The sequence below is a fragment of the Somniosus microcephalus genome, chromosome 29 (genome assembly GCF_052327205.1).
Source record: "Somniosus microcephalus isolate GS21.2 chromosome 29, FLI_Smic_1.0, whole genome shotgun sequence".
Taxonomy (NCBI): domain Eukaryota; kingdom Metazoa; phylum Chordata; class Chondrichthyes; order Squaliformes; family Somniosidae; genus Somniosus; species Somniosus microcephalus.
The window spans coordinates 9,302,798-9,315,084 of record NC_141015.1 but is presented as its reverse complement, the minus strand read 5'-3'; the positions used below and the strand labels follow the sequence as shown (position 1 = coordinate 9,315,084).

General features: G+C 48.9%; 1 protein-coding gene across 1 annotated transcript in view; it reads left to right on the top strand.

Annotated features, from left to right (window-relative positions):
• The window catches only part of LOC147098460 (uncharacterized), a 182,762-nt gene that overhangs the window by 133,653 nt on the left and 36,822 nt on the right, over nt 1-12,287 (top strand). The gene's annotated exons all lie outside the window — the stretch shown is intronic.

Genomic DNA, 12,287 nt, shown 5'->3' with positions numbered 1-12,287 from the left:
GGCTTCCCGCGGGTGCAAGTCTCCGACCTGCACTTACCTAGCGCGCCGGCCGTTGTGCTGTGGGCCCGCATGGGATTCTGATCCTGGGCCTCCTCCAACTGCCAGCGCGCAGTGTTTGCGTATCCCAGGGGCGCAGTTAGTTCGAAGCGTCCCCTGGGATCATGTGGGCCATGGAGAGCTAATGGTAGCAGGGAATCTGTATTCATAGATTTGACAGGACGAGCTGTCAAATCTATGAATACAATTCAGCCTCAAAACATCACTAAAACTTCAAATACATTTTAAAAATATCACTTTTTAAAATTAACTATAAATTACATAAAATAACTTTTAAACAATAATTAAAATTTTTGACAAAATAATTACATTTTCTAACGGGGCTAAAAATAAACTTACCTTTCTTTAAAGTTTTTAAAATAATAAACCTGTGGAAAAAATGTTTTAATTTAACTTAATTCACCACTTTGTTAAAAGCAGGCCTTGCGACTGCTTTTTACAAGCGTAACTCCTGCAGACTTACCCTCCCGAAGAAACCTGTAAAAAAACGGAAGTTCCAGGCGTACGCGCTGCCTCTCCAGCGCACGCGTTCGACCTGTGAACACCTTCCTTTAAGGGAACGGAAGTTCCGGTTTCCCGCGCATGCGCAGTGCATGCACGAAACCGGCACTTTCGTTGGGCCAGCGCGTACTCGCCCGTGGGGACCCGAAGTTCTGGCAATGACAAGGCCCCTGGTTTCCAGACACCTCCCAGCATTCAGTGCAACAGCTGAACTCTATACTGAGTGACAACAGACAACGCTGGAAAAACTCAGCAGGCCAGGCAGCATCCATGGAGAGAGAAACAGAGTTAACATTTCAGGTCTGGGACCCTCGTCAGAACTGGAAAAAAAGGCCACTTGCTTTAGAATCTATCCCTCTTCCTGCTTTTTTTCCAGTTCTGACGAAGGGACTTCGACCTGAAACGTTAACTCTGTTTCTCTCTCCACGGATGCTGCCCTGGCCTGCTGAGTTTTTCTGTCGTTAGTTCGGATTTCCAGCATCCGCAGTATTTTGCTATCTACACTGAGTGGGCAGATCTCAAGCTGGAACGGCATTTGGGGCAGTTTGTGGGCCTCATCCCCGGCGAATCTCGAAGGGACACCTCCGGGCAATGTCGAGGACACGTTTTCCTACAACATCCTTGTAAATCTTTCCTGCGCTTTCTCCAGTGCTTCAACGTCCCTTTCTGTAGCATGGAGACCAGGGGCTAAACGTACGGGCCTCCTCCCCGTCAGAATCAGACTGGTAGCGAGACCTGAAAACGGTGCGTGAGACCTCGCTGCATTTGCTGCCGCTGCCATTCTCTGGGGGGGTCCATCGATTAGGTGGCTGACCAGCTGCAGACGGTGACACCCCGACTGAGTGAAAAATTGAAATCGGGGTATGGTCGCGCCATTAGGACTCGAGTGCCCATCGAGCGGGAGCAGCCTGCACCGTGCTGCCTCAGGCTGGTGTCAGCTGGTGCGGGGCTGGAGGTCCCGGAAGGTAAGTTAGACTTCGTTGTTGTGGGGTTACCCTGGTTTACCCACCCCCTCCTCAGACCACCTGCTTCGAGGCTGGCCAGGCGGCCTGCTATTGTGGGGCTCAGAGTTAACCATCTGCCCCCAGGACTCTCGATTTCAGAGGGCAGCCCGTGGCCAGATACAAGCGAGGCCAGGTCCTGGAAGGCGCAGAGGTCTTGGGGTTCCTGGAAAGGGGTAATATACTGGCATGGATTGAAAATTGGTTAACAGACAGGGAACAGAGAGTAGGAATAAATGGGCCTTTTTCGGGATGGCAAGTGGTGACTAGTGAGGTACCGCAGGGATCAGTGCTTGGGCCCCAGCCATTCACAATATATATCAATGATTTGGATGAGGGAACCAAATGTAATATTTCCAAGTTTGCTGATGACACGAAACTAGGTGGGATTGTGAGTTGTGAGGAGGATGCAAAGAGGCTTCAAGGTGATTTAGACAAGTTGAGTGAGTGGGCAAATACATGGCAGATGCAGTATGTAGGATTCTCAAAATTTACAGGTCCCCCATTATGAAAGAAAAGCCATATTAAAGTGACTTTGGACCCTTGCTAAAAATCTCAGGAGGATAAAAAGCATGTTGGGCCCAGCAGGGAGATTCAAGGTCAAAAACAGACTTGGCATTTTTTTAAAAAAGGACACGTTCAGGCATGTTTTGGGAAAAAGGCTGCAACAAAGAATTTGGGATCTACCTATGCAGTAGCCAGTTTTGAGTATTCGAGGTAATCAAACTGGGGGAACTGAAAAGCGTCACTCAGCCCCTATCAAGAAATTTACATGCTAACAATAGACCCACGGAAGAACAGCCTTACAGAACCATCCAAAATCTTGCATAATGCAAAACATGCCACCAACCAACAAAAGAACCCTGGCCCCCCACAGGAAAAGACAACTTTACTGCAATTAAACAAGAGGTTAAACAATCGATGGGACCATCCCGAAACTACTTTAAACAACGTAATCAGATTAGGAGGCCCCAATTAGTATAATTGAAAGCCTGTTTTCTAAAGACAGAATACAGTAGCAGTTCAGCAAGGTGGGAGTTCAAGAAGTACAGAGAGTTCCAAGTTCGAGTTCAGTAAATGCAAGCACCTCGAAGCAGTTCTCTCTCTCTCTCAGAAGAAGTAACACACAAGAAGAAACTAGAGCAACAGTTTCAGCGACCATCGGACACCTCGCGGCAACAAGGGCCTTATGAAACAACCAACCGAACATTACCATCAGCCAACCGGGTAATATTGGGCCACCGCGACCAAAGAAAACCAACTCGGAAGAAAATCGAAGAGTCGCAAGTTTTTTCACTCTACAAACTATTCCTGCGTTTGGTGAGCATTATCCCTGGTCCTTCAGAGCCTAACTTAGCTAGTAAGGTGGGATTGGGAGGGCTGAGAGATTTTGTCTACTGTAATTTTTCCCTCGTGTATGTCGAAGTGTTTTCCCCATTTTATTAGAGTGTTACTGTTGTGTTGTATTTTCTTTCTCAAATAAAGATCAAAGTTCTTGCACCAAAATCAGTTGTCTGCTGCACTTTTCATCACAACCCCCAAATAAGTCCAGGGTCTAGAACCAAGGGAGTGGGAGCGATTCGAACCGCTCATAAGTCAGAGGCGAAGCTGATCCACACACCACCCCTTACAAGTATAATGTGGATAAATGTGAAGTTATCCACTTTGGTAGGAAAAACAGAAAGGCAGAGTATTATTTAAATGGTGATAGATTGGGAAATGTTGATGTACAAAGGAACCTGGGTGTCCTTTGTAAGGGGTCCTTTTAACGAGCTTATGGTGTGCTAAATCGGTTTTGATTTTCGCACTACTCGTGAGCGGTTTCGAAGCGCTCCCCCCTCATGGTTCTAGACACTGGGCTTATTGCCAGACAACCTTTGTGTGTTGGCCCAACTCGTGACTCGGAAGACAAATGGTCAGATGAGACAGATTGAGTTTTAAATCAAAACGATCTTTATTTTTGAAAGAGAATGTACACAGAGAAAAATGGCAAGAATAAATGCAGACGAAAAATAACGTTTCTCACAGAGGACTAAATTATACACTGAGAAATATAACTTTAAAGCATATAAACAGTTCTAAAATAGCGATAAGCTAAAAGCGGGGGTGAGGGAAGCGCACGGACACATCGAGGGATAAATCACACTCCTGACTTACAAATACCCTTAACGTCACAAACCCTCCCGTTACTGAATATACCTCAATTATGTCAGTTAGGTAGAGTTGGGCCTTTATGCTCACCAGAATTTCAAAACCCTTCTGGACCTTGGTACTTCTTGTTACGTCTGGAATTTCCGATCTTCCTTATGGGACCGGCTCCTGGACCCTGTTACTTGGTGTCGTCCGGGACCTCCGACCTTCCTTATGGGACCGGCTCCTGGACTTGCTCTCCTGTACAAACTTTGGAAGTCCTCCAAAATCCTCGAGCCGTTTTCTGTTCCGCACGGTCCTCGAACTCCTGATGGTAACTGGACTTGGACTTCACGGTGTGAACCGTCTCCGGAGGAGTCTTCCTTACTCTGGTCGAATCTTGGACTGACTTGCTGACGATTTACCTGAATGGTTATACTCTTTTCTGGCCCTAATCTTGGTGCCAAATCAACCGTTTTCCTTTGTTAAGGTTGCTTTAACAAAAGCAAGCACATTAATTTTAACTGCTCGCAAATCGAACTAATGGGAATCCGATTAGTGTCCCTTCGTTTGTGTGTGCTCAGCAGTTTCTGAGATCGGTTACCACTTTGCCATAATGGGAATCCGTTTAGTGTCCCTCCGTTTGTGTGTGCTCAGCGGTTTCTGAGATCGGTTACCGCTCTGCCAGCGATTAGCGCACCTTCAGGTGCTAATAGTTTTGTTTACTGCTGTAACCACATTACAATATCAAAAACAGTAAGGTTCTGGATTCTTCTAATCGATGATGACTCAGACTGCTGTTAGGTACTGTGTGTGTGTCCTTTTGAACTGGGCCATGAGAACTGCCAACTCCATTCTGTGTTCTCACAATGTGGCCACTTCAGGGGCCCTACCCGTATACTGTATTTCATGGATTTTTGCGAATCCTACAGTCCCCCCTGTGATACAATGAGCATCTTCAATCGTCTTTGTATCATAAAATGTCTTTGGGTGAGCACAAATCCGTTCCCTCCCCAACTGACCTTCCCCGTAATTTACCTTGCTAAGGAGTGTACCTCGCCTGCACTTTCCTCATTCCGAACAATGAAGTTTGAGAAAACATTTCCTATTGGAGACAAACCTTTAAACAATATACAGACTCACCTAGAGTCATAACAGAATAATCATAATACAATATAATGCGAAATCCAACAAGGTACAGAACAATCCAAAATATTACAAAACTATCCAATGTACAAAACAATCCAATGGAATATCTTATACATTCATTCTAAAATAACAATAACTAAACCTTATTCTCCAAAACTATATATATATCTATGTACATCTGCCGCCCGTCTCCGGATGGCCAGCTTATAATCTGCGGGGACTGTCGCAGACCTCTCCCTGCGGCGTTCCCACATCTGTCTCAGCTGCTAGTCCCAGGCAGCCCGTGGCTGCTGGCTGTGGACTGTTTAAACGTCCTGCAGCTTTCTTACGGGGGTTTCCTTTTGTGAAAACCGGTGACCAGACCTTCTTCGGTTGCGGTTTTCTATCTGACCGTCTGACGGTCACCACATATGAGGTTTCCTCATGGGTCGGACCCTTGGCTGGAGTTTTGGCCCTGGCTGCAGTTCGTGGCTTCTCCATGACTGCCGGCTGTGGGCTTCCTCCCGCAGGCTCCGCCTCCCTAGGCTCTGGGTCAGCGGCAGGCACCTCTTTGCTACCTGGGACTCCAGGTTGAGAGTCCCCGCCCCCAGACGCCACCTCTCTAATGCTACACTGAGGGGCAAGACCTAAAACCTCCGGCTCCTCCCCTTCGCCGCAGTCGGGGGCGGGACCTTTGTCCTCCGACTCGGCTTCATTATGACCAGGGACAGGACCTGGGACCTCCGGCTCCTCCCCTTCTGGGTGATCGGGGACAGGACCTGGGACCTCCGGCTCCTCCCCTTCTGGGTAACCAGGGACAGGACCTAAGACCTCTGGCTCCGCCCCTCCTGGGTCCCAGAACAATGGGGGAGTCTCCCGCTTAGATGAGACCACTCCTCCCCTCACGCAGGCTGCACGTCCAGCCTGTGTGACCTGTGGCTGCAGCTCCCCTACAGCGTTTAACTCTTTACTGGCCTTTTCAGCCCCTGCTGTCTGTTTCCCTGCCTCCGGCTTAAACAGCTTGCACTGTTTAATATACCTGGCAGCTAGCCAGTAATCTAGTTTTATCTCCTCTTCCCTACCCACTCCTGTACTGGGGGCAGGTATCCCCTCACCACCCGCTGCTGGTGGCTGAAAATCTTCATGAACCATTTTAAAAACCTTTAGCTGACCCTCTAAACTGCCAGCCCTTGCTGTTAACCTAGCGTTCTCCTCCCTTAAAGCCTGCTCAACTAACTTAGCCGCCGCAACCTGGCACCGCAGGTATTCCTCCATTTTACTGGAGGTCTTTTCCTGTGCATGTCTTTCTGGGGGACACAGGTCGACAGGCTGCGCTGGCTTTAGTCATTGTGGGGGGGCAGAGGTGGGGGAGGGAACTACAGCAGCTGTACTTCCCTGGCCAGTCAGAAGAGACCGCATGGCCTCTAAAAATGACTCGATCCCAGCGGGAGCAATTTCTGTCTCTGCCTTTTGGACTGGGGCTGTGGGAACCTTTTCCCTTGTGTCCTTCCAGGGATTCTTACAGTCCCTGCGCCAATGCCCCTCCTTCCCACAACTGTAGCACGTTTGCCTGCTTTGGTTGGGACGGCTCCCTTCCTGGCGCCACTCTTTACGGGGCTGGTCACCAGGCCTGACCTCACAAACCTCCCCTTTTTGCTGGGGTGTCTCACTATCCCTCCCATTTCTAAAGGTGACTGTGAGTTGACGGATTACCGTCGCCTCCGTGGTCAGAGGGTTTCGGGGGTCGAACCAAGCCATTGACTGCATTCGAACGCGGGGCAGGGAGTTATTCATAAGGCACCTTAGCCAGTGAACTAACGGTTCCCCGTCCAGGTGCGCTCGCGCCGGCATTCCCAGGCACGCATCCTGGTAGACTGGCCACAGCCTGTCTGCGAACGCCTGCGGGAATTCCCCGGGGAGCTGGACTGCTCTCTCTACCCGGGAGAACGGGCTCCCCTCGTTCATCCCCATGGCCTCCAGGATCTCTTCCTTGAGCTTGCCATAATTCTCCTGACCCCTCTTACACTCATCGGGCAGCGTCTGGAGGAGATCGCTACCCAGGGAGAACAGCATCATTTAGGCCTTTTCGGCCTCATCGCAGTCATTCACACAGGCCGCCTGCTCTATCTCCCTAAAGTGCAGGGAAGGGTCCCCCCTCATGGTGAGCTTGGGGATGTAGCTCACCATGGAACGCAATTGTTGCGTACCGTGTGGAATCTGGAATTGGTTCTGGATGTCCCCAGTTTCCCCGTCGTTACCGGGTGGTCCGTACCTCCGCTGTATAACGGGGTACACCGGTCCCGGTCCCTGACTCTCTCTTGGGCTAGCCTGGTCTACCTGGGGTTCTTCATCCCCCACCTGCTCCTGTTCCCAGACCTCTGGAAAACTAGGGGCTAGGGGTGGTGGCTGTGCAACCTCAGGTTCCCTAACCTGTTTAGTTCTAGGGGCTGCCTGCGGGACTGCCCTGACTGGGTTGCTGTTAAATTCGGCCTGGCTGATTTTTGGGCTAATGAGACATATCATCCCCTTTGCTTTGGCCAACTCCATACGTAGGCTTTCAATTACCTGCCTACAGAGGCCGTGGTCTGCTTCCTCAAACCCCTGAGCGCAAGCCACCTTATAAGCTGCTTTTACCTCGGCTACTTTCTCCTCCTGTGCCTTAAGTTCCCCCGTGAGACTGCTAATTTCCGCCTTTAACTTCCTTTTTCTTTCCCTAGATTCTCTTGCTTGGTACTCAACATGTTCTACCCTAAAACTAGCACTCCCCTCTAACTCAGCTATCTTGCCCTTTAGCCTTTCTCCCCTGGCTTGGTGCTCACGCTGTACTTCAGCGGCCTGGCTTTCCATGGGCTCTACTTTCCCCCGATGATCCCGGACCATCGCTGCCCTCTCTTGGCTTATTGCCTCCAGGGCCACTAGCACTTTCCCTTCTGCTGCAACCTTTTCCTGCAGCTCTTGGGACAAATGCCTAATCTTAGATTCTTTACTGGCCACCGCGTGGTCCAGTACCAGAACCTGCTTTTTATAACACATGAGCCATACCGCTTTCTCAATGCCCTTGCGGTGCTTTTTACTAGCCGTCCACTGAGCGGCTGCCTTTAGGGGATGCTCGGCTCCTAACATGTCATACACCCATTTTTTCGCTACATTGACTTTCCCACACACGTAGGAAGCTAACTTATCTTCCATCACATCTGTCTCACCCGAGTCTTTGTCCACCACACAAGGTTTCTGTAGCCAGTGTCCTGCCGCGGTCGCCATTCTGTAAGGGGTCGTTTTAACGAGTTTATGGTGTGCTAAATCGGTTTTGATTTTCGCACTACTCATGAGCGGTTTCGAAGCGCTGCCCCCTCATGGTTCTAGACACTGGGCTTATTGCCAGACAACCTTTGTGTGTTGGCCCAACTCGTGACTCGGAAGACAAATGGTCAGATGAGACAGATTGAGTTTTAAATCAAAACGATCTTTATTTTTGAAAGAGAATGTACACAGAGAAAAATGGCAAGAATAAATGCAGATGAAAAATAACGTTTCTCACAGAGGACTAAATTATACACTGAGAAATATAACTTTAAAGCATATAAACAGTTCTAAAATAGCGATAAGCTAAAAGCGGGGGTGAGGGAAGCGCACGGACACATCGAGGGATAAATCACACTCCTGACTTACAAATACTCTTAACATCACAAACCCTCCCGTTACTGAATATACCTCAATTATGTCAGTTAGGTAGAGTTGGGCCTTTATGCTCACCAGAATTTCAAAACCCTTCTGGACCTTGGTACTTCTTGTTACGTCTGGAATTTCCGATCTTCCTTATGGGACCGGCTCCTGGACCCTGTTACTTGGTGTCGTCCGGGACCTCCGACCTTCCTTATGGGACCGGCTCCTGGACTTGCTCTCCTGTACAAACTTTGGAAGTCCTCCGAAATCCTCGAGCCGTTTTCTGTTCCGCACGGTCCTCGAACTCCTGATGGTAACTGGACTTGGACTTCACGGTGTGAATCATCTCCGGAGGAGTCTTCCTTACTCTGGTCGAATCTTAGACTGACTTGCTGACGATTTACCTGAGCGGTTATACTCTTTTCTGGCCCTAATCTTGGCACCAAATCAACCGTTTTCCTTTGTTAAGGTTGCTTTAACAAAAGCAAGCACATTAATTTTAACTGCTCGCAAATCGAACTAATGGGAATCCGATTAGTGTCCCTTCGTTTGTGTGTGCTCAGCAGTTTCTGAGATCGGTTACCGCTTTGCCATAATGGGAATCTGTTTAGTGTCCCTCCGTTTGTGTGTGCTCAGCGGTTTGTGAGATCAGTTACCGCTCTGCCAGCGATTAGCGCACCTCCAGGTGCTAATAGTTTTGTTTACTGCTGTAACCACATTACAATATCAAAAACAGTAAGGTTCTGGATTCTTCTAATCGATGATGACTCAGACTGCTGTTAGGTACTGTGTGTGTGTCCTTTTGAACTGGGCCATGAGAACTGCCAACTCCATTCTGTGTTCTCACAATGTGGCCACTTCAGGGGCCCTACCCACATACTGTATTTCATGGATTTTTGCAAATCCTACACCTTGTACACCAGTCACTGAAAGCAAACATGCAGGGGCAGCAAGCAGTTAGGAAGGCAAATGGTATGTTGGCCTTCATTGCAAGAGGATTTGAGTACAGGAGCAAGGATGTCTTACTGCAGTTATACAGGGCCTTGGTGAGACCACACCTGGAGTACTGTGTGCAGTTTTGGTCTCCTTACCGAAGAAAGGATATACTTGCCATAGAGGGAGTGTAGTGAAGGTTCACCACACTGATTCCTGGAATTGCAGGACTGTCGTATGAGAAGAGATTGGGTCTACTAGGCCTGTATTCATTAGAGTTTAGAAGAATGAGAGGGGATCTCATTGAAACGTATAAAATTCTGACAGGGCTAGACAGACTGGATGCAAGGAGGATGTTTCCCCTGGCTGGGGGGTCTAGAACGAGGGGTCACAGTCTCAGGATATGGGGTAGGACATTTAAGACTGAGATGAGGAGAAATTTCTTCACTCAGAGGGTGGTGAACCTGTGGAACTCTCGACCACAGAAGGCTGTGGAGGCCAAGTCACTGAATATATTTAAGAAGGAGATAGATAGATTTCTAGACACAAATGGCATCAAGGGGTATGGGGAGAGAGCGGGAATATGGTATTGTGATAGAGGATCAGCCATGATCATATGGAATGGCGGAGCAGGCTCGAAGGGCCAAATGGCCGACTCCTGCTCCTATGTTTCTATGAGTGGCCTGGGGTGGAGCTCCTGCCTAGTAACCGCAGCCCAGGCCTGAGAACCTGGAGCCAGGCCCATGGGCTGTGGGCAGGGAGCTGGTGTTGTCCTGTCCCAGTGTGGGAGCAATTTCACTGCAAGGCCTTTACGTAGATGTTACGTCCGTGTATAATAAGAAACGGACTGCGGAGAACGGTGCAATAGGTGTTTACTCAACGTGGCTCAAACTGCAACTGAAACAACAGATCACTACTCAGCGTTATATACAGGTGTGGTCACTGCCGGTACTACAGTATACATGAGCTGTAGAAAGTAGTTCCCCCCTTAAAGGTACATACATTACAATTCCTCCCCTTTTAGATTAACAGTACCATAACACTCATTTAACAATTAAATATCAAACTAATTACAATTAACACTTTTAACATGCAACATTAGCTGAAAATAGTCTATTTATAAATTCAGTTTTTGGGGAGGCTTCCTGATCCTTTCTGGATAGCGCCTTTCCCGAGTGTCTTGCTCTTGGTGCGGAGGCGATTCTGGCCCCCTGTCGTCGGTTGGTTCATCAGCTTCCGATGCTACTGTTTCTGGGGTAGATGCTACCTGTACGTCGGGTTCATCACCAGGTACGTATGGGCGAGGCATGGGGTTGACTTGTTCCTGTGACTCTAGGATCTGGTCAGCATGGCGTCTCATGATTCTCTCCCCAACGTCCACTGTGTACATTAGTGGGCCCTGCCGTGTGCATATCGTTCCTGGCTGCCATTTTTCTGTTCGGTAGTCACGGGCCAAGACTGGTTGCCCTACATTGAAGCTCCTTGTTGGCTTCTCATGGATGTGCTGGAATTGCTTACTCTCAACATCTCTTCGTACATTTGGTCTGAGCAAATCCAGGCGAGATCTTAACCTTCGGTTAAAGAACATCATGGCTGGAGCCTGGTTGGTGACTGCATGTGTCGCATTCCGGTAGGCGAACAGGAAATTGTCCACCTTGTGCTGCAGCGGAATGTTATCATTGTACATAGCCTTTATTGCCTTCTTAAAGGTTTGAACGAACCCCTCAGCCAATCCATTTGTGGCTGGATGATACGGGGCGGATGTGTAATGCCTTACCCCATTCTTTTTCAAGAACCTCCGGAACTCTTCGGACACAAACTGTGGTCCGTTGTCGGAGCAAATCTGTTCTGGCAAGCCATTCCTGGCAAAAATGGTCTGTAGGACTGCAATAGTTTACTCCGTGGTGGTGGAGGACATTTTGATGACCTCAGGCCATTTCGAGTGCGTATCCACGGCTATTAAAAACATTGAGTCCATGAATGGACCAGCAAAATCAATATGCACCCGCTGCCATGGAGATGAGTGCCACTCCCATGGGTGTAGAGGGGCCTGTGGTGGTGCATTTTGGACTTTCTGGCATCCTGAGCAGCTCTTGGTCAGGTCCTCGATTTGTTTATCGATTCCCGGCCACCACACATAAGCCCTGGCTAGGCTTTTCATTTTTACCCCTCCCAGATGAACCTCATGAAGCTCATTGAGCACTCTATCCCTTAACTTGGGTGGAATTACCACTCGGGATCCACACATCAAGGTCCCCCGGCACACTGACAGCTGTTCTCTCCTTGTCGAGAATGCTGGCAACAGTGAGTCGCCATATGGTGGCCATCCCTTCACCGTCAAATCATATACCTGAGACAGTGTTGGGTCATTTCGGGTTTCCTTTTCGATACAAGCGTTAGTTACCGGTAGGTATTCAACTATAGTCGAATGGAATATTTTGACAGGATCCACTGCTGGTGCTTCCTCCGCAGTAGGCAGTGGCAGGCGTGATAGCCCATCAGCATTTCCATGCTGTTTCGTGCCCTTATATTCAATCTCATAGTGGTGCGCCCCTAGAAAAAGTGACCATCTTTGTAGTCGTTGCGCAGTCATCACCGGAACGCCCTTCTTCGGATTAAAAATGGAGACAAGAGGCTGGTGATCAGTCAGCAAGGTGAATTTCTGCCCGTGCAGATAGTGATTGAACTTTTTCACTCCCCACACTAGGCTGAGTGCCTCCCTGTCAATCTGGGCGTAGTTACGCTCGGCTGAGGTTAGTGATCGTGACGCAAAGGCTATTGGCCTCTCTGAGCCGTCCGAGAATTTGTGCGACAGCACCGCTCCAATGCTGTAGGGTGACGCATCACATGCCAACCGAATTGGTAATGCTGGGT